Source organism: Heteronotia binoei, chromosome 16 (assembly GCF_032191835.1).
Source record: "Heteronotia binoei isolate CCM8104 ecotype False Entrance Well chromosome 16, APGP_CSIRO_Hbin_v1, whole genome shotgun sequence".
In the NCBI taxonomy this organism is placed as follows: Eukaryota; Metazoa; Chordata; class Lepidosauria; order Squamata; family Gekkonidae; genus Heteronotia; species Heteronotia binoei.
In genome coordinates this window covers 12183829-12206663 of record NC_083238.1, presented here as the reverse complement: position 1 = coordinate 12206663, position 22835 = coordinate 12183829, and positions in this window count along the sequence as shown.

Genomic DNA, 22835 nt, shown 5'->3' with positions numbered 1-22835 from the left:
TATTAGGCCTCACCCCCTGACACCAAGTCAACCGGAACTGTGTTCCTGCTCAGAAAAAGCCCTGACAATAACAAAAGAAATAACAACAAAACCATATGAAACAACCAATAATGAAAATAAAAACAAACAAACTCCCACATACAAGTCTAATAGTCACAGCCAGTTTGTAGTAATCATCATCAAAGGTTGTAGCTAGGGATGGGCATTGGCCAGTCCACAAACCAAAATTATCTCACTGGCATCTCTGAGTCCACTTCTGGGTCCCCATGGACCTCACAAACCATGAACTGGTTCATAAACCAGAAAAGTTCATGCAAGTTCATGTGTCATGAAATTTGTGAACCATGGATCTCCACAGACTTCAGTATTTCCCATTTAATGTCCATCCCTAGTTGTAGCCGTAACACTGAGGAGAACATTGCTTCATACAATCGAAACAAAAACGTCAGATAGAAGTTTTTGTTTTAAGCAGGTCTTCGAAGTGGTAGAGAGAAGCTTCTGCTATGCTTTCTGTTCCGCATTTCACTCATTCTTAATTCTGACTCAACTAGGAACTTTTTAAAAAATTACTTCAGAAATATATCATACACAGTTTCCTGTGCTTGTTACTTACTTCACATCTGTAATATATTTCCCCTCTCTACATGTCACTGATGAATAAGTCTGGATATACTCTGCAAAAATACAGCTGTTTTGTGAATATATAGGGCTTTCTTTCTGCTGGAGCCCACAGGACAGAAGCTCACCAGGGCTGGCCACGGCTCTGGCTGGCCCGACCCACCATGCAGCAGCCATGTTCTCCCAGGCCAGGTGGTGTGGCCTATTATGCAAATGAGCCTATTATGGTGTGGCCTATTATGGTGTGGCCTATTATGCAAATGAGCTCCTGCTGGGCTTTTTCTATAAAAAAGAACTGTGGAGATATATATATATACACACCATTTCATGAAAGTTTGTTATGTACAATGCTTTCAGAAGCTCACAAGGGCATACAACCATGTCATTCTGGGAGCATTTTGCCAGGGCTCCCAGTAATGAAATGTTGAAACAAACAAACACACACGAAGATGAGACAACGACGTGGTGTACAAAAAGAGAGATTAAATATTTCTAATGTTGCCTCAGATACACTGTACCACCTAATTTAGATCAAGAAAGAAATTTGCATAAGGAGAGTTTTGGAAGGACTCCTACTTCCCTGAAGTATTACTTCAAGGATAAGTTCTTTTTTTTCCCCATTAAGGGGGAGTGAGGACCAGGGGAAGCACATTTCTGCTCAATTGGAGAGCCAGTTTGGTGTAGTGGTTAAGTGTGCGGACTCTTATCTGGGAGAACCGGGTTTGATTCCCCACTCCTCCACTTGCACCTGCTGAGATGGCCTTGGGTCAGCCATAGCTATAGCAGAGGTTGTCCTTGAAAGGGCAGCTGCTGTGAGAGTACTCTCTGTAATGTATGGCGCTCGCAACCATTTCGTTATATCGCGCCATCGAAGGAGCGTTAGTACGCGAAAGCCACGGAGGCTACTGCGTCGGCCAGATGCCTCCGCGAGAGCACGGATCACCAGCCAATCACTGTGAGCGGCGGGAAATATGGCTGGCCAGCATTGGACTGGCCAGCAGGTAGAATAGTTCCGGAGTTGTATATATGCGGGACCCGGCCCGCGTGTTCTCTCTCTTACCTCGTGTTTGTACCATGCAATAAACTATGTTGCCCTACTTGCGTCTCTCAGACTGGTACATAATAGTGGCGACGAGGATGGGATTTTAGCCCTTCGGGCAAGGGCTACGAAGGAGACTCACGGGCAACTCGTCGTCCCATCGCTTCATCGCTGAATCGCTACTCCGCAACGACCGCCGCCATGGCCAGCCCCAGCGGGAACACCGGTCACATCGAAGCTTTCGACCACACGAATCCCGAGGGATGGGAATCCTATTCGGAGAGAGTCGATTGCTACCTGAGGGCGAATCGAGTAACCGAGGACGGCATGAAGCGGGACGTTCTCCTGAGCGTCTGCGGGGCCGCCACCTTCGAGATCGCAAAGGGTCTCTCGGCACCCGCTCGCCTCACGGAGAAAACGTACACGCAGGTCGTCCGCCTCCTCACGGGCCATTTCCTGCCGCAGCCGTCGCGGGTGGCCCGACGGTTCCTCTTCCACAAGAGGGACCAGGCCCAGGGGGAATCAGCTGCGGACTACCTGGCCGCCCTGCGCCAGATCGCCGGAAGCTGCAACTTCCCGAATTTGGAAGAGACCCTGGCCGATCGGTTCGCCTGGGGCCTCCGCGACGAGAGGCTCCAGCAAAAGCTCTTCGCAAAGGAAGAGCTCACGCTTCAGGGCGCCTTCAGCGAAGCCGTGGCCTTCGAGCGCGCCACCCGGACGTTCTCCAGGGCCAAGTCGGAAGCCATCCACCACGAGGAGCTGGACCCCCACCACCAGGACGAGGGAGAAGCACTCCAGCTGCACCGCTCTGCAAGACCAGCCTCCCGAGCCCCCCAGTGGCCCCGGGCGAACGAAAGATCGAACCAACGCAACAACGAAGGAGCGAACTGCGCTAGTTGCGGTGACCCCCACGACCGTCGGGACTGCAAGTACAGGACCTGGGACTGCAGGAGCTGCGGGAAGACCGGTCACATAGCACGGGCTTGCCGAGCCAAGTCCAACCGCCCGCGGCCAACCACGCACCACGAAGCCGCCGAGTTCCACTCCACGGCCTCCACCACGCTACAGGTACTGAACCTGCCCCTAGCCACCCCCAACAAGATTAAGGTGTCGGTCCGCATAGAGGGGGCCCCCTGCCTCATGGAGGTGGACTCGGGCTCCTCCATCTCCATAATTGCGGAGGAGACCCTGAGGCAGTTACACCCCGGCTACAGAGGACAGCTGCGGCCAGCCGATTTTGTACTGCGGGACTTTCAGAAAAACCCGGTTCAAATCGCGGGGTGGGCGAGGGTGCACGTGGAGTGAGGGTCCTTCAGAGGCCCGCTAGATATCCTGGTAGTCAAGCGACCGCTGGCCACCCTGTTGGGCCTCACATGGTTCGGCCCCTTAGGAATCAGAGTAGAGGTGTCACAAACGGCCATAGCCGGTGGGTTCGGGGAGGTGTGCAGAGAGTTCCCAGAGGTTTTTGACGGGTCGTTGGGCAGCTACAAGGGCCCGGCCATCTCCCTGCCGCTCGACCCCACGGTCAGACCGACCCGGCTGAAGGCAAGGAGAGTCCCCTTCGCCCTAAAACCCAAAATCGAGGCTGAGTTGGACTGCCTAGTAGCACAAGGGGTCCTAGAGCCGGTCGATTACGCCATGTGGGAAACCCCCATAGTGACTCCGGTCAAACCGAATGGGGACGTGCGGATATGTGCCGACTACAAGTGCACAATCAACAAGGCACTCCAGGATAACCCCTACCCAGTGCCGGTTGTCAGCCATGTCCTGGCCGCCCTTGCGGGGTCCAAGATTTTCGGGAAGCTGGACTTGGCACAAGCCTACCAGCAGCTTCCAGTGGACACCAAAACAGCTGAGGCACAGACGATTGTGACCTATAGGGGGCGTTCAAGGTGAACCGGCTACAGTTTGGGGTCAGCGTAGCTTCGGGGATCTTCCAGAGTATAATGGACGCTCTCCTCAAAGGGATCCCAGGAGTCCAGCCATTTTTCGACGACGTTTTAATCGCCGCCCCGGACCCTGAGGAGTTCAGCAACCGTCTCAGGGAGGTGCTCCGTCGTTTTCAAACCGCTGGACTTAAGGTGAAAAGGGAGAAGTGTTTGCTGGGGGTGCCACGGGTGGAGTTCCTGGGATTCGCCGTGGACGCAGAGGGAATCCACCCGACTGAGGAGAAAACCAGGGCCATCGTCCAAGCCCCGGCCCCCACGTGTAAAGCGGAGCTTCAGAGCTTCCTGGGGGTGCTCAACTTTTATCACACTTTCATACCCCACAAAGCGGCCATTGCGGAACCCCTACACCAGTTACTGGACAAAAAAGCTCCTTGGGTGTGGGGGAAGAAGCAAGCCGCTGCGTTCCAGGCAGTAAAGGACGTCCTGGTCTCTAACGCGGTGCTTCACCACTTCAACGAGCGCCTTCCGGTCATCCTAGCATGCGATGCATCGCCGTACGGGGTGGGCGCTGTTCTGGGGCACCAACTATCGGACGGCCGGGAGGTACCGGTCGCCTACTATTCCCGCATCCTAACGTCGGCGGAGCGCAATTACGCTCAAATAGATAAGGAAGCCCTGGCGATTGTAGCGGGGGTTCACAAATTTAACGATTATTTGTACGGTCGCAAGTTCATGATAGCGACCGACCACAAGCCGCTCTTGGGTCTGCTGGCCCCAGACCGCCAAACCCCCCAAATCTTGTCCCAAAGGGTGCTGAGATGGAACCAATTCCTAAATTCATACACCTACACATTGGTACACAGGGCGGGCAAGGCGATGGGCCACGCCGATGCACTCAGTCGCTTACCGCTGCCAGACACGGGGCCCGACCCAGCCCCAGCCCACCAGGTGATGTCAGTAGAGGCACTCCCTGACCAGCCCATCCACGCTGCCGAAGTGGCAAAGGCCACGGGGAAAGACAAAACCCTAGCAAGGGTGCTCGACTGGGTGGTGAGGGGGTGGCCAGAAAGGGACATGGGGGGAGAATTCAAGCCGTACAAAATGAGGCGGGAGGAACTTGCGGCCCACAAGGGGTGCCTGCTATGGGGAAGCCGGGTGGTGGTTCCCCCCCCCTTCAGAAAAGAGTCCTGGAATCGCTACATGAAACACACCCGGGCATAGTAAGGATGAAGGCCCTAGCCAGGAACTATGTGTGGTGGCCCGGAATGGACGGGGAAACAGAGGACTGGGTCCGGAGGTGCAGGGCGTGCCAGGAATCGCGGCCGGACCCACCCAGCGCCCCGGCCACCCGGTGGGAGACCACAAGGAAACCATGGTCCAGGCTCCACCTAGACTTCGCGGGGCCGTTCCAGGGGCAGATATTCCTAATAATTGTGGACGCCTACACAAAATGGCTGGAGGTCATCCCTGTGGCGTCCACCTCCTCAGCTGCCGCCATCAGAGCCCTGCGCAGGGTCCTGTGCACCCACGGCATCCCGGACACCCTGGTCTCTGACAACGGGACCGCCTTCACCTCGGGAGAGTTCCAGGCTTTCCTCCAGAGGTACCTCATAAGGCACATCAGGTCGGCCCCCTTTCACCCAGCCACCAACGGCCAGGCGGAGCAGATGGTCCGCACCACCAAAGAGGCCCTGGGCAGGATCGTGCAGGGCGATTGGGACCATAGTCTAGCAGCCTTCCTCTTTGACAACAGGGTCATCCCAAACCCTGTCACGGGGGTCAGCCCAGCAGAACTCCTCATGGGGCGCAAGCTCACCACAAGGCTGGACAGGCTACACCCCGACCAAGCCTCTGACACAAAAGGGTCCCCAGAGGTCCGTGAGGCAGCTAGGGGGTTCTTTGCAGGGGACCCAGTGTTCGCCCGCAACTACGCGGCGGGGCCCGAGTGGTTAGCGGGGCGGGTGCTACGGGTCATGGGTTCCCGCCACTACGAGGTATCCACGGAGGGTGGCCAGATCCTACGCCGGCACATCGACCAGATGCCCCGCCGGAACCTACCCGAGGAACCCACGGAAGCCAGGGAAGCAGCCCGACCCGAGGAGCCACCGACAACCCTGCCGACATCCACAACCCTGCCTCCCCCAGCAGAGGCAACCCAAAACCCCAAACTCGGGCCGCAGCCCCCAGAGGTTCCGGCTCCCGAGGAGACTCCGGGGGCCGAGGCTCCCAGGACTCCGCAAGCCGCCCCACGGCGGTCAATGCGAGAGCGCCGGCCTCCCGCCTACCTCCAGGATTATGTTACTAACTAAAGGGGGAGGGGTGTAATGTATGGCGCTCGCAACCATTTCGTTATATCGCGCCATCGAAGGAGCGTTAGTACGCGAAAGCCACGGAGGCTACTGCGTCGGCCAGATGCCTCCACGAGAGCACGGATCACCAGCCAATCACTGTGAGCGGCGGGAAATATGGCTGGCCAGCATTGGACTGGCCAGCAGGTAGAATAGTTCCGGAGTTGTATATATGCGGGACCCGGCCCGCGTGTTCTCTCTCTTACCTCGTGTTTGTACCATGCAATAAACTATGTTGCCCTACTCGCGTCTCTCAGACTGGTACATAATACTCTCCAGCCCCACCCACCTCACAGGGTGTCTGTTGTGGGGGGGGGGAAGGGAAAGGAGATTGTGAGCCGCTCTGAGACTCTTCGGAGTGGAGGGCGGGATATAAATCCAGTATCTTCATCTACCTCACAGGATGTCTGTTGTGGGGGAAGAAGGGAAAGGAAATTGTGAGCCGCTCTGAGACTCTTCGGAGTGGAGGGCGGGATATAAATCCAATATCTTCATCTACCTCACAGGGTGTCTGTTGTGGGGGAGGAAGGTAAAGGAGATTGTGAGCCGCTCTGAGACTCTTCGGAGTGGAGGGCGGGATATAAATCCAATATCTTCATCTACCTCACAGAGTGTCTGTTGTGGGGGAGGAAGGTAAAGGAGATTGTGAGCCACTCTGAGACTCTTCGGAGTGGAGGGCGGGATATAAATCCAGTATCTTCATCTACCTCACAGGATGTCTGTTGTGGGGGAAGAAGGGAAAGGAAATTGTGAGCCGCTCTGAGACTCTTCGGAGTGGAGGGCGGGATATAAATCCAATATCTTCATCTACCTCACAGGGTGTCTGTTGTGGGGGAGGAAGGTAAAGGAGATTGTGAGCCGCTCTGAGACTCTTCGAAGTGGAGGGCGGGATATAAATCCAATATCTTCTTCTATCTTCTTCAACTAGTGGTGGGGTTGTTTTGCACCTATCCATCCCACAGAATTGGGAATACCAGATGCTGCAGAAGGGAAAGTAAAAGTTGCTTTTTGCTGTGCAGCCAATGAGATGACCAAGAATAGGCAGCTATCTAAAGCTATTCCTCCCAATGTGTGTGTGTATGAGTTTTGCACTGGTACCTCTCACTGTTCAATTACAGTAACACCTTAGACACTAAAAAAAGTGTTTCAGTGTATAAGCTTTCAACGTGAAAGGAGCTTAGAGTCCTGAAAGCTTATACTCAAAACTCTTGTTGGTATCTAAAGTGTTAGGGGCTTGAATCTAGCTCTCCTACAAGTGACCGCTACCCGCTTGAATCTGTAACAAGCTCTATTTATGAACAAACAGTGGAGCTAGACTTTGGGGGGGGGGGCTGTTAGTGTGGTGTAGTCTTAGAGTGTCAGATTGCCAAGGAGAACCAAATTCAAAGCCCCCAGTCAGCAATGAAGCTCACTGGATTAAGTTGGGCAAGTCACTCTTAAACTGATCTTCACTATGAGCTGTTGTAGAAATAAAATGTGGGAGGGGAGAACTCTGTGAGCCACCTCAAGCTCCTTGAAGGAAGGCTGTCATGGGCACCAGACTAGTGTGGCTTGGACCTGGAAGAAGATGGCCAACAAGAGGACATAGCCAGATGGCAGACCCAGTCTGGGAGTAAGATTTCACTCGTGGCACCTTCTTTGAGGGTCATCCAAGAGCCAACAATGTTCTACATTATCTGGGTTAGACTGAGAGGCATTATCTGGGTTAGACAGATGAACCTGGGGTGGTGATGGTACTGAGCGTTTGAATGAACTGGCCCTGAAATTGGCTGTAATCCAATGAGAACGGTTTGCATTCTGCATAATACGTTACTCTTGTTTTAAATATTATTAGGTCTATTGTTAGACATATGGTTATACTTTAATTGGTTTGCTGTTTTATTCTGTTTATTATTCTGGGAGTTGGTTGTAACTCTGGTCCATAGGAAAGAGGTAAAATGTTTATAAATGGTTAAAATAAATGCATGTGTTTGAAAGAGAATCTCTTTTTAAAAAAAAAAAAAATCACTGTAAATATTTTTCGCTAGCGAAGGGCAGCTTTGATTTGATCATTCGGCGTTGGCCATATATGTTATCTTGACCAACGAATATTTTCTACTGCTGATGCAGCAGTGATTCCAGTAGAAGGATCTTCAGCAGAGTCCAGGCTAATGCTTTCAATCATCATCTTTTTTGTGGGTTAATAAGATTGAAGGATACAGGCTCAGTCTGTGTTGCCGAGCTCTCGTAGATGTCCCAAAGCCCTGGCTTCACCAGGCAAATGAGAAAGGTTTTAATTTAAGGTTTGATTTAAAGGAGAGACACTTTTTCATTAGTGGAGCAGTTACCCACTCAGTTGGGAGCCATTGGAAGAAATTAAAGTACATTTGGCAATCTATATGCTTCATGTGGGAGTGAAATCTATCTTTCTATTTATCTACCTATCTGTCTAATCATCTAAATGCCATGGCATTGAGTGGTAAATTTACCTTTCTCTAAACTTTTGCAAAATTTATCTATAAATCCATTAGAATGAAGACAGCTGTGATTCATTGTTAGCTGCTCCATCGACCCTCCCCTTCAGTCAGTGATTTCCATTTATATTTTCACAATGCTAATATTTCCCCTTCCACCGTAATCATTTTGGATACAACTGAAGCGAGGCAGTTTGGGATGGTTTGTGTGCTTTCAGACTTGAGACAGGCCTCACACACAAAATTATATGGAAGTTGGAGGCTGAACCTGATTAATTACCCTCTTAATTTCTGAGGATTTCAGGAGAAGATTTAAATAAATGTAGCTATGCTGATTTGTAAAGAATACTGATGGTTGCCATCAGCAAGGCCAGTTCCAGGATTTTGGGGTCCTGACTAAATTTTAAACGGAGAGAATGTTTCAGCCAAGGTTACCCAGTGAGCTTCCATAGGAGAGTGGAGATTCAAACCTGGTACTTCCAGGTCCTAGTCTGATACTTTAACCACCACTTCACAGTGGCAGCCAGCGTAATGTAGTGGTTAGAGTGTTGGGTTCTAATCCTGACTCTGTTATAGAAGCTTGCTGAGCAACTTTAGGCCAGTCACATATTCTCAGCCTGACCTACTCTACAGGATTGTTGTGATTATAAAACAGAGGATATAAGAACAATGTAAGCTGCTTTGAGTCCCCTTTGAGTAGAAAGACAGGGAATAAAGGAAGCAAATAAAATGAAATACAAGATTCTTCCTTCCAGTTTTGTGTAGTGGTTAAGAATATGGACTTTCAGTTTGGTGTAGTGGTTAAGTATGCGGACTCTTATCTGGCAGAACCGGGTTTGATTCCCTACTCCTCCACTTGCACCTGCTAGCATGGCCTTGGGTCAGCCATAGCTCTGGCAGAGGTTGTCCTTGAAAGGGCAGCTGCTGTGAGAGCCCTCTCCAGCCCCACCCACCTCACAGAGATCAAGATTATGCTCAGGTATGTGTTCTTTTCTCCTCCAACAAGAAGAATTTTTATGCCATCATGTCAGCTCTACAAATCATTGATTCCAAAATTGAAATATTTTTAAATATTGGTTTGTATATTTCCAGATGTGCAAATCCCAATCTTATGACAGAGTGGTAAACTGAAGGGTTATCAATCCTATGTTGTCTTCTCAGGATTCAAGGTGATTCCTCTAATCCAGACACCTCATGTGACTTCGCTTGATCTGTCAAGGCTATAAATACTTTTGGTATAGCATTGCTGACTGCTCAGTAGCTCATCATACCTGCTAAGGTCCTGTCTGGTCATGTGTTCTTCAGGATGTTTAGAAGCTATTTAAATTTGCTCTCTATTGAAGCTCACATAGACTGTATATCATAACTTAGGAAATATACCACAAAAATGAAGAGGAATTCCAGCCTGGTTAATCACTAAAGTCAAGAACCACCATAAAAGGCAATAACCCTTAATTTAAAAGTAAAACAGGAAGGAGTACAGACCATTGGGCAAAAAAACAAATCTAAGTTGATGGTAAGGCTGTGGTAGATAGCCCAATGAAATGTTGAATATGGGACAAAAGCTCAGCAGGAACTCATTTGCATATTAGGCCAACCCCCCCTCCCCCCCATGCCAAGCCAGCCGGAACCGCGTTCCTGCTCGTTCCTGCTCAACAAGAACAACAAAAAGCTAGGAAAAGGCTAATGCTTTTCTAGGGTACAAAATATTCAGTATCATAATGTTCTTGTACAGATTTATAATCCACCCACATTTGAAAAATTGTCTGGGTCATCATCCCATCTGTAGAGAGATTTTGCAGACTGTGAAAAGGTGAAGCAAAGGATAATTGAAACAAGGCATTGGAGAACTTTCCCTATAAACAATGGCTTAAAAGTCTGAATTTTTATTTTCAGTTTAGAAAGAAGATGGCTTTGGAGGGATATGACAGAGTTTTATACAACTACGCATGGTGTAGAGAAAGTGGACAAGAGACAATTTGTTCTTATTTATGTATTTATTTATTTGCCAAATATTAGAGTATTTAATGAAATTTGTAAACAGAACATTCAAGATAAACAGAATGGAGTACTTTTTCACACAGTATGGAACGAATCCATCACATTTGCACCTTGCCCTTCCCTCCAAAGAACTTGAGGCAGTATACATGGTTCTTTTCTGGTTTTGTCTTCACAACAACCCTATGAGCTAGGTTAGGCTGAGCAAATTTGTGAGTAGCCCAAGATCTCCCAGTAAACCACGTCCAAGTAGAGTATAGGACACCTAGGTTCAAATCCCTAGTCTCCCATGGAAGCTCACTGGATGACCTGGGACCTGTTGCACATTCTCAGCCTAACCTAGCCCATAGGGTTGTTGTTGGATGAATAACATAGAAGAGGGACCATGGCTCAGTGGCAGAGAATCTGCTTGACATGCAGAAGGTCCTCAATTTAATCCCTTATACCCCCATTTTAAAAAGGCTGTAGGTGATGTGAATGACCGCAGCCTGAGAGCCTAGGGCAGGGGTGTCAAACTCATTTGTTATGAGGCGTGGATCTGATATAAATGAGACCTTATTGGGCCGGGCCATGTCAGCTTCAGCTGGGCCATGTCGGGCCAGGCCATGTGTATACCTATATAAGATTAGGTAGCAATGATACAAACTTTATAAAGGACACAAACGCAGTTAATTTTTTTTTTTTTTTTAAAAACCACCTTAAAACGTTAGAGCTTGTTGGTATTAAAGATGCCTTCTTTCTTTAAATATCTCCCATGGGATCCAGGGAACTGGGCAAAGGAAACTCTGACTCCTTCCTTCCTTCCCCAGGGGACCAGAAGGGGGAAGGAATAGAGGCTTGGCTCAGAAGCTCTGCTGTGCAATTGAGAAAGCCTGGACAACAAGCTCTGCCTTCCTCAATTCCTCCCCAAGGGAGGAGGTTCAGTCAATGGAGAAAATAGAGGCTTTGTTCTGTTAGCTCCTGTGTGATTGAGCAAGCCTTGCAAAGCAAGCTGTGATGCAGAAGGAAGGAAGAGACAGGGAGAAGGAAGCAGATGACAATCAATTGCTCGGGGGGGGGGGGGGGCTGATAGAAGCCCTTCGGGAGCCTGTTTTGGCCCCTGGGCCAGATGTTTGAGACCCCTGCCCTAGAGAGCCACTGCCAGTCTGATTAGACGATACAGACTTTGATGGACCAATGGTCTGGTTAAGTATAAGGCAGTTTCATGTGTGTTCAGGTGTATTGTAACCTGCTTGAGGTTCCATTGGGGGAAAAAGTGGGGTATAAACATATCTAAATAGAGAAATTCCAGTATTGTTCATTTTGGAAATCAAGTCTGGATCTCATGCCCCCCCCCCCCCCCCTGAAATGTTCCCATGATTCTATCTCCACTATTTTAATTATCCTTCTATGCACTCCTGAAAACAAACATGGCTGTGTTGGGGGGAGAAAATCAGTGTTGCAAACTCATCTCAACAAAATCCTGCAAGTAAACCAGTTTGGAGGAAAAATTTGTACAGCTCCTTTATTGACATGCACTTTCTTCTTCTCTTGCAGAGGTTAGCATAAAGTTTTGCAGATTATTTTTTGTCAAAAAAAATTATGAAAGTGTCACTTTCCTTTTGCAGTTAATTCAGGAGAGATCCTCAATTTGAACAGGGCACATTTTCATGCAAATAGCAGCCGCACAGTTTCCAGCCCCCTAATAGCTTCTTACAAATGATGTGCCATTACAACGAGGTTTATTTAAACAAATTTAATACATCTTTAATCAAGCTGGAGAGCATTTTCAAAGGTCACGCTCCAAATCAGGATCACTGTACAGAGCTTATCAAAGTATTAGCTTAAGGGGGAGGGAGAATTATTTCTTGGACAAGTAATTTTAGGCAAATCTTTATTTACATTTTTATTCAGTTATTAAATTTTATTCCGTTCCCTCCTTCTCGTCTCCATTTATGAACCTATAAGAAAGTCAGTAAATGGAGCCATAAGCTCTGAGTTTCCAGGAGCTATTCCTTTTGAATCTAGAGGTTCTATTAATGCAAAGATAGGAGAGTTTGATTTTTAATGCCTAAGCTGTATGTATCATGTAGCTTATGTTTTTCTTAACCACTTACACCAAACTGGGGGGGGGGGGGTGAGAGCGCTATTGGGACTGTCAGCTGGCTAAAGATTTTTTAGTAGATTATTTATTTTCAGTCAACTCTATTTAAATACTCTTATTTATTTATGTTGATTAATCGGCCCACCACATCCAGACAGCAAAAATCAACAAAAACAGAATCATGTTTAATAGAAATGTATGGGCTTTCCCCATCTTTTCCCACCTTGGCCCTAAGCACCAAAGGCCAGCCCATTCAGGTCAGTATAACATGCTACCGGAAGATTCAGGCGGGTAGCCATGTTGGTCTGAAGCAACAGAACAAATGCTGAGCCCAGAATTAAACTTTGTCGGTCTTAAAGGTGCCGCTGGATTCAAACTTTGTTCTAATGTATCTGAAAGTTACTTTGAGTCTGCAATGGAATGTACACATTGTAAACTTACACTCTTTAAATGTGTGTGTTTACCAAATATCAGTGATTCTGCATTAAAGGAAAGATATCAGTGATTCTGCATTAAAGTTAATTTGTTTTTGAATATGATACACTTGCAATTTAATGCACGAAACTTACCCTTCCTTGCTAGAAGAGTAGGGCATCTCTCCTGAACTGTTTTAAGAGTTTTGTCATTTACAAAGAGAACTGATGGGTCGGGGGGAGAGTTTAGCACCCCTCACATCTACTGATTATTCCCTTGAAATGCCTCAGTATTGGTGTTACTAAAAAAGGTTGTTTGACCCATAACCAGAAATGAAGAGATCAGACAAAATGCCTAGTTTAAACAAGGGTTTTTCATTACAATACACACTGTGCAAATAATCAAATTACCCCCTGCCATCGTGTGGGTTCTGTAGGAGGCTGTTCCATTGGGTTTTCCAACATTTGGGTAACCCACCCTGGTTTTAAATTCAACATGGCCACAAAGTTCCACACCCGCACCAAACTTTTGTACAGAAATGTTGCCCATCAACTCCCATTCCCCACAACTAAGTTTGCTAACTTCTGAGGGCAGGGGGCTAGAGATCTCCCACAATGACAACTGATCTCCAAACTATAGAGATCCATTCTCCTGAACAGGGCTTTTTTGTAGCAGGAACTCCTTTGCATATTAGGCCACACACCCCTGATGTAACCAGTCCTCCAGGAGTTTACTGGACTCTTATTACGGGGCCTACTGTAAGCTCTTGGAGGATTGGCTACATCAGGGGTGTGTGGCCTAATATGCAAAGGAGTTCCTGCTACAAAAAAACCCCTGCTCTTGAATAAAATGGCAGCTTCAGAGGGTGGACTCTATGTAATAACATCCTTGCCAAGTTCCTTTCCCTCCCCAAACTCCACCATTCCCAGGCACTTCCCCTAAATCTCCAGAAATGTCCTAATCTGGTGTTGGCAACCATACCCAAATTTGAAGGCTCAAGTCAAGTGCTGATGTGAAGCACCCAAGGGATTAATCCTTCCCAGCCCTCTGGACTCCTGTGAGGGGCCTTCTTTTGAGAAAACAAGCATAGAACTGAATTGCACAGGACCTTGTGCTCTGAGATAACTGATGTATCAATTCTAAGGATGCAGTTACATACACTAAACAATGCAGTTTCAATCCACTTCCAGTGCATTTTGCAACTGGATTTTGCTGTGTGGAATGGTAAAATCTGTTTTCAAAGAGCTTCTGAAGTGAATTGAAACTGTATTATTTAGCATGTGTGACCACACCTTAAATGTCTTCATGGCAAGTGCAGTCTCTAAATAAGACATAACTTACACTGTTATGGGTACCATTTGCACTGTTTCTCTTGCAGCGATAGCACCTGTTGCTGACTTTAAAAAATGGCACGGAGGTAAATGTCATGGTTTCTGTACAATGCAAGCATGCATTTCAGGGATAGAGCTCTTTTGCCTTGTGCTTTGTTGAACATATAGTTAATGAGACTCTGGGACTAGAAGTGAAGTGAACCCTGCAAGCCCACAGACAGTAATACCCAGGAGATTTTAATGCTCATTAGACTTAGGAGCCTTCAAACGTATCAGCGCAGAATACTAAAAACAGGCATCTTAAAAATAGCAAAAAAAAAAGTGAATTATTTCACATATGGAAGGTTGCATTGTTACAGTTGAGGCTCTTCTTTTTATTATTACCATGGCACTACCATAAGTAGGGATTCTCTGAATTTCATGGTGAATATGCTCAACAGTTCAATATATTGTGTTTGACTTTGGTGATCGCATGTGACCAATAACTGTATCTGTTTGGCTTTTGGACAGTTTTCTCTGCTAATACAGAATAACCCTCACCCCGTGCTGTCTAGGACATTTGAGCTAACTCTGTCTTTTCTGGTAAATCACATGGATTTAAATAGAACAAAACAAAAATAAATAATCCCCTCCTTAAAAAGTTGCTCTTTGAGATATGTTTTCTTTCTAATCTCTGAATACCTTTGCCTCACATACCTAAATCTGATAACAATTGAAATATAAGAAAAAATATGCATTATGCTTAATGAGACCAACAGTCCATCAAATCCAGTATCCTGTTTCACACAGCAGAAATTGTCTGGAGGAGCCAACAAACACAGCAAACAAGGCAAGGCCTTCCCCAATGCTACCCCCTAGCATTGGTATTCAAAGGTTTACTGCCTCTTGAACAGTGAGGTTCCCTTTAGTCACCATGCCTAAAAGTCATTTATGAACCCGTCCTCCATGAATCTGTCTAATCCCCTCATAAAGTCTACCCAGGGGTGGATTAAGGCTCTAAGCACTAACCAATCTTGGTGCCCCCCTCCTTTCCACACTGATTCAGTCCATTTTAGTTGCTGACCAGATATACAATGCAGGTTGCAGTAATACAAACATTTATTCATATGATAACGCAATATACTGTATAAACTAAGCCAAGCTTGGGCTACTAAAGTTCTACAAAAATGCAATGCAACATCTATTTTAATATTTCACAAGTTAAATGTACCAAGGTTCCAGTATTCATGATCTGAAAGGCATTTTTCTACATTTCATTTTCGCAAAATCACGGATAACATCCTCGAAATTAATACTTCTCAGAATGTCTGCTTCAATTGTTAATATACACAGTGAGTTGAGTCTTTCTTGAAGCATAACTGATCTATTTGGGGTTTTTTACATGTTTCAGTTGTGAGAAAGACCTCTCTGTTGTGCAGTTGGTGACCATTAATGTTGAAAATATTCTTAAGGCAATTTCAACATTTGGAAAGGCATTCTCTCGTTTGACTTCTGTAATTGTGTTGTAAAGTTCCATGTGAGTGAAGTATGTTTTCTTGGTTGTTTAAAACTTATGAAGAACATATGAATGGAACTGCTGAAGATCTGTAGACAAAGTGTTGTTCATGTTATCTGGATAAGCATCAATGAGTGTCTGACAAGTCTTTGAGTACCTTTCACTTTCTGATAATTGGGAATTAGCACCTTGTTGGGTGGCATTAGGAACATCTGTCAGACAAGAGAATCTGTCTGCTATTTCAGTGTACGCCTTTAGTCTCCTCCTCATTTCCATTGCTAACTTTTCAACAATTATATAAAAAGTGGAGATATGGAATTTGTCTCTGGCACTGAGAATGACCTCTGGTGCATTTCCATCGTTGGGCATTATCTTTCCTATACGCTTACGCGTTTGAGTTGCTTTGTATTCTACATCAGGAAGCATGTTCTTTGCAAGTGATTCAAATCTCTCAAACTCATCTCTTGATGTGTGCAACTGGTCTGTCAATGATGAATACAATGATGAATCTGTACATGTTTGCAAGATCACATTTTTGATTTGAAGAAGTTGATTTGAAGAAGTTTCATTCCAAAAATTCAGCATGAACACAAATTCCAGTTCTTGCATCTTGTTTGCAATATTCTTTGCCACCCTTCTAGTGGCACCTTTTTGCTACTGGTTATCTGATAAATCTTCCAAAGCTTCCACAATCTTGAAGAAAGAGTCAATAATTGCTGCAGTTGCCACAGCATGTGCTTCTCAACTGGTGTCTGAAAGTGATTTCAACACTTTTTCATTTCCAATGCAATCTTTGAGAATTCTCCACCAAGCAGTTGAGACTGAAAAGAATGTGTAGAGCAGTTGTACAGTGGAAAAGAAATCTACTGCAAATTGACAGCAATCCACAGCACTTTGTCCAACTAAATTTAGTGAATGAGCTGCACAGGGTACATAAATGGCAAACTGATTTGCATCCAAAAGCATTTGCTGCATGCCATTGTAACGTCCAGACATGTTGGCAGCATTGTCATATGACTGCCCTCTGCATTTAGCAAAATCCAATTTACAATCATCACGTAAATACTTCAACACCTGCTGTGCCATAGCTTCACCAGTGTGGTTTTGTAATTCCAAAAATGTGATAAATCATTCAACTGACTGTCCATCTTGCAAGTATCTGAGCACCATGCTCAGTTGGTCAACATGTGAAAGATCAGGCATTGAGTCCACAGACAGACTGAAGTACCCAGAAACATTAATTTTGTCAATGACGACAGAGTGCACTTTCTTTGCCATTAACTCAATAAGTTCTTCACATATCGTTTTGGAAAGGTACGAAGGGCTGCCTTTTCCAGCATTGCCATACCATGATATGTGAGCAGCCAAGAATGGGTCAAACCGACTTATCAATTCGAGTAGCCCCAAATAATTCCCATTATTGAGAGACCCAATTTTTTCCACTTTTCCTAGGAATGCCAGTCCTCGTTCAGCCAGTGTGCAAATGACTGCTACAACACACAAAAGCACATTCTCCCAGTAATTGTACTCCTCTTCAATTTGTTTTCCAGTGGCTGTGTCAAGCCTAAGCCTTGTTTCCGAGTTAAATATGTCAACATGGCATCTTGGTGAGTTGTACTTTTTTCATGGTTGTCAATTACAGCAGTGTTTCGCCAGTCACTGAATCCCTCATTTCTAGCAAATGGGCACAAATTTCTAGCAAAATTTGGGTGCAAATAGTTTACAAACAAAACAGTAAACTGATCCTTTTGAAGGAGAGTACAACAGCCATTCTCCGTTGTAGTGTTCACCATTGGCTTTTTATTCTAAAAATATCTTCTGTGAACAGTATCTCTTTGGCTTCCCACTGATGAAATTGCGACACGATTTGTCAAATGGGCTGTTGCGGTGCTGACATTCACTGGGTCCACAAGCAACCCAATAAGTCACATCATCACCATAAAATTCATCCCACAGCCCTGGGTCCTTAGCTTTGTTCATTTCATCCTTGGTCATTTCTCTAAACTCCTTGGACAGTTCAAAAGCATTTACACATCTTGTCGTGGAAGTAGGTCCAGGTTGCGATGCTTCATCATGTGCAAGGTCATCATGGAAATCAATACTGCCTGTTTCTGATGAAGGAGATAGATTTGATTCACTTCCTGTCTCTGAAGACTGACACTGGTTTTGATCTGGATCATCTTTAGACCAATTCCGCAGAGCCTGCAAGACCTACCTCTTCAGAATAGCCTTCACTTAATACCGAGCCAAGAAAGTTTCGCTGGATATGTTTTAATCACTGAATTTTATAGAAGACCTAAGTTATAGCACCACAATGTTAATTTTAATACAAGTTGTTTTAATGATTTAATGATGATTTTATATAATTGTAATTGTAATTAACATTTATGGTTTTATTGTACATTGTAGTTATGTGTTGTGAGCCGCCCTGAGCCTGCCCCGACAGGGAGGGCGGGATATAAATAAAAAGTATTATTATTATTATTATCTTTCTCTGCAGTTTGTAAGAAGAAATCTGTCAGCTTTCCTGTCTTGGCTACAACAGACAGATTCTTTTGCTCATTCTCTTTTGCACGTTTTGTCTTTTGCACACTACTCAACTGAATACGCTTCATTTTTGACATTTACATGGGGCTAAAATTAAAAAGGGGCAGAGAAGGTCATTGAAATGAGTGTCATGACAACTGAATTTGGCTCCATCATTTTACTTTTAAACATAGCCTATGACACTGCCCCTCGCCAACAAAAAATAGAAGACAACCCTAGGGTGCACTAGTTTTATGAATTTTTTTTTAACAAATCTTCATTCATTTTTTTTCTTTTCACCCTTTTTCCAACTTTGTGGTGCCCCCCTTGGCCCTGGTGCCCTAAGCATGTGCTTAGTCTGCTTAATGGTTAATCCGTCCCAGAGTCTACTAAACCACAGGCTTTCAATACATCCTGTGGCAATGACTTCTACATTTTATTTACTCTGTAGCAGTGTGTAAACACATCATCAGCCAACCAACATACAAGCAAATTTTAGACAGGTTCAGTTGGTTCCTTCTACACAGGCTTTGGAATGCCAGTACTGGATCCTAAGAAAAGGGTGTGATAAGATATTTTGGCCTTTGCTAGACCAAGGCTTTTTTTTTTTTTAACGGGAATGCACAGGAACACAGTTATAGCTGGCTTGGCATAAGGGGTGTGGTCTAATATGCAAATGAGTTTCTGCTGAGTTTCTACAAAAATCCCTGTATGAAACAAGGGTGATGTCAGGGGGTGTGGCCTAATATGCAAATGAGTTCCTGCTGGGCATTTTCTACAAAAAAGCCCCATGCCAGACAGATTGACACAATGAGGTTTGCATTAGAACCAGAAATGGAACACACAGAATTCAGTTTGGATGAGTTTCCTCATTGACCAAATATCAGCAAAGAGTATTTTTTTAAAAAAAAAAAATACAATCTGGAAGTGCCCTGAAATGTAACATTTATATTAACATCTTTAACGCCAGCATGACTATTCACAGTCCAAAGAAGGTGACTGGAATTTTGTGTGGGTCATTCACTGTTTGTTAATTTGCCCTAATGAAGCTTTTTGTCTGGTTTTTATGTCTTCCATTAAAACAGCTAAAGTGTGCCACAGATCATCCCCCCTCCCCCCCGATCATTCTTATGGAATGAATGAATGTCACTTGCATAAACTTCTACAACGATACCTGAATAATATCCGTACTGTCTTACAAGGAATGGCCGCACAAAGAAATTCAAAATAAGAAATAATTGATAAATTATATCCATTTATACAGGCAGTTGAATCCACTTTGGGCAAATAGCAGAAAGAGAACATAGTGATTTCTGTGTGTTCCAGGAGTTTATTTGTTTCAAGTAGATTTACAGAACTAGTCTTATTTTATTCTTTCCCCCTATTACAGTTTCTGTTTTCCCACCCTTTGTCCAGGGAGGTGACGTCTGATTGGCATTATGGTTTTCTCTTTCTCCATTTTGCCCTCATAACATGTCTGTGACGTAACAGAAGGAAGTCTGATATGGTTCAAAGTCCGCCAGTGAGCTTCAGGCTGAGGTGACTATGGGAGTGCAGTCAGATATTGCAGATCCTAAACGTTGTCCAGTTTTCCCAGTACTGAATTGAGTAGACTATATCCTAGGCAGTCAAAGGCTTCCCAGAACAATTTTCAGATCTGCTGACATCCTGGATTGTCAGGAATATAATGAAGCCCACCTGCCCCCTTAAAAAAAAATGTTTCTCTCATTCCCAAGAAATGGTATTTCTTCCAGCCAACCCTGGAGTGATCAGTTGAGTTGCCTTGGCTACTCACATAGACTTTCTGGCATGGAGGGAAATTTTAAACTGCAGACATCTGTTACATTGTCTATTGTGTGCTACATGAGTGCTGCTCTCATTGCCCCTTGCATTTTGGAAGAAACTCTTTGCTTGGATTCCATTACACCCTGGTCAGCCAGATCTTGCCTGGTCTGTGCTTCTCAACCGGCTGGTCTGATTGGTACCACCTAGCCTTCCTTCTATCTCTTTTCCCTGGGGGAGGGTTAGTAAGAGAAGCCACTTTTGTTTGATGAAGAGATTAGAATAGGTACTATTTTAGTTGTTTGGGTTATGTGATGCTTAGTATTTGGTTTTCTTTGATCGTCTGCTTTTTTTCTTTTTGTGCTTCTGAAGAGCGTTTCTTTTCATGGTACTTTTCTTGGTTTATTCACTTTTCCGGTTGCTTTCAATTAGCGGGTTTACCTGTTTCCCACCTTTTGATTTGGGATGAAGTTGACCTATTCATTGCTTAGGTTTAGATAAGTTTCTTTCCACCCCACCACAATTGACAGGGCAGGTGAGTGTCAAACTGGACTGGAAGCACTTCTTTTGCTCACAGTTACTAACTTTGGTTTTTGAAAAAAATGCAACTCCAGAAAATCAGCAACCATTTTCACAACTTTTTTTTCCCACTAAGCAGAAAAGATGGCAGGGAGAGCCTTATTCAAAAGACTATAAAAGTGACCCTGGTTGTCCAAATTACTTGGACCTTATAGAGTCCTTAGAGGAGAGGGAGGTTTGCTAATATTTTGATACAATTTGGTGGAAAAATCACTGGAAAATCTGCCATTTTCCATATATGGAAAACAATGAGCAGACATGCAGGACTGGGCCTAGACCATCTGGCACCCTAGGCAAGGCTAAATTCTAGTGCCTCCCCCCCCCCCCCGCCCCACACATCAATAATGGCACCAAGTCACTTGGGGAGCACCCAGTTCGGCATCCCAAACAGAGGGGAGGGATGGTGGCTCAGTGGCAGAGCATCTGCTTGGCAAGCAGAAGGTCCCAGGTTCAATCCCCGGCACCTTCAACTAAAAAGGGTCCAGGCAAATAGGCCTGAAAAACCTCAGCTTGAGACCCTGGAGAGCTGCTGCCAGTCTGAGTAGACAATATTGACTTTGATGGATCGAGGGGGGTCTGATTCAGTATAAGGCAGCTTCATATGTTCATATGTTCATCCCCAGAAGGCTGGTTCCCAAGGCAATTGCCTAGTTTACCTAGTGGCAGGGTGGCCCTGCGGACAAGTATTTTTTTTTTTTTAGAATTCTTAAAACGGATACACCTCTTTCTTAAATTATGATACAGTATTAAAAGAATGATTCCCCCTCCCACCCCCGAGGACACCCCTAGAAGTGATTTAACTCCAGGACTCCCAGGCCTAGTCCAACACTTTAGCCACTACACCACGCTGCTTTTCTTACAAACAGAGCAAAACAAACATACCTGATGGGAAGGAAAGTTTTATCCTTTCAAACGTCTACACAAACTCTTTTAAACATTGAGACGTAATTCACTTTGCTAATTAGCTTGTCCCAGCAAATGCTGAACTCATTCTCATCTCATGAGCGCAAGGCATACGTTGTCAGGTTCATTACAAATCCCTCTCGTCCAATGAGCTTGTACTGATATTCACATTGAGGATTTTGATAGAAATTACTTGATACAAATTTGACCACATCACCTGTGCGTCATCATCTGTATTCTCTTCCCTTTGGCATGCAGGCTCACAGTTTTGAATTTGATTTAACGATAAGGTTTTTGTTTACCCAAAGCAGACAGATTATGAGTGTTGACATTATGTACCCTAAGGGCTCCTTTGACTATACAGTCACTTGAGTAGAACAAGTAGGTCAGCCTAGTTTTGCAGAAAGCATCATGACCCTGTAGGTTTTGCACGATCCACCAGGCGATGGATAATTTTGATCGTACAAGCACCGCGAGAAGCCAAAAGGCATTTGCTCGGGAAACAGCTATTCCCAATGTATTGCAGAATGGGAACCCATTCTCCAGTATAAAGACATTTGTCTTTATATTAGTAGTATGCAGGATCATAGGATTGCGTTTTAAAAGTGATATTTTAGCACTTTTGAATGTATAATTAAATATATATATGGTATTCTGTACATTAGCAATATGTGTGAAGCTATATTTTAGTTTTTTTTTTTTTTTATTGTCTCAACCTTTTGGGTCACCTTTCTTGTGTCGGGTTGTGTCCCCCTACCTTTTTTTTGTTTGCATGAACCCACTCTCTAATACCAAGAGATTATTTTTTCACTTTTCAGTTCATTTCAACAAAAGCAGAGTCCTTGTAGTATGTTTGCTGTGAGTTTAATTGATGGATGTTCATTCAGGTTGGATAAATGATTCAGTTATCCAAAGCTAACATTTTCAAAATGTTCCTCATGTACCACATTGTGTGGTGTAATGCAATGACAACTACAGTGATGTAGGGTTTGTTTGTTTTTTCCGTCTGAGCTCAAATGTTTTATAAATAGTCATTTTGATAAAAGAATAACATTTTTCAAATAATTACATCAAAATTAGGGTTATTGGTATTACACATCTGGGAACAAATGCCAACATGTTGGATTGACAATTTTAGTAGGGCTACTAATAGCACCTGAAAGGACATGTAGTGGCTGACTTTAAGAAGCTATTTTAGGTAAAGTAATACAAATGAGGGATGCTTCAAATACTTACTGGTTCAGCCCATGGTCTGTTTGCTGGTCACAAACAAGGAACCGATATTTCATTGATCGGTTTAGCTGTTCACAAACAGTTGCAGCCGTCAGGTTTCTGTTCTATTTATTCAAACAGTATAGTATAGTGCAATTGACGTGA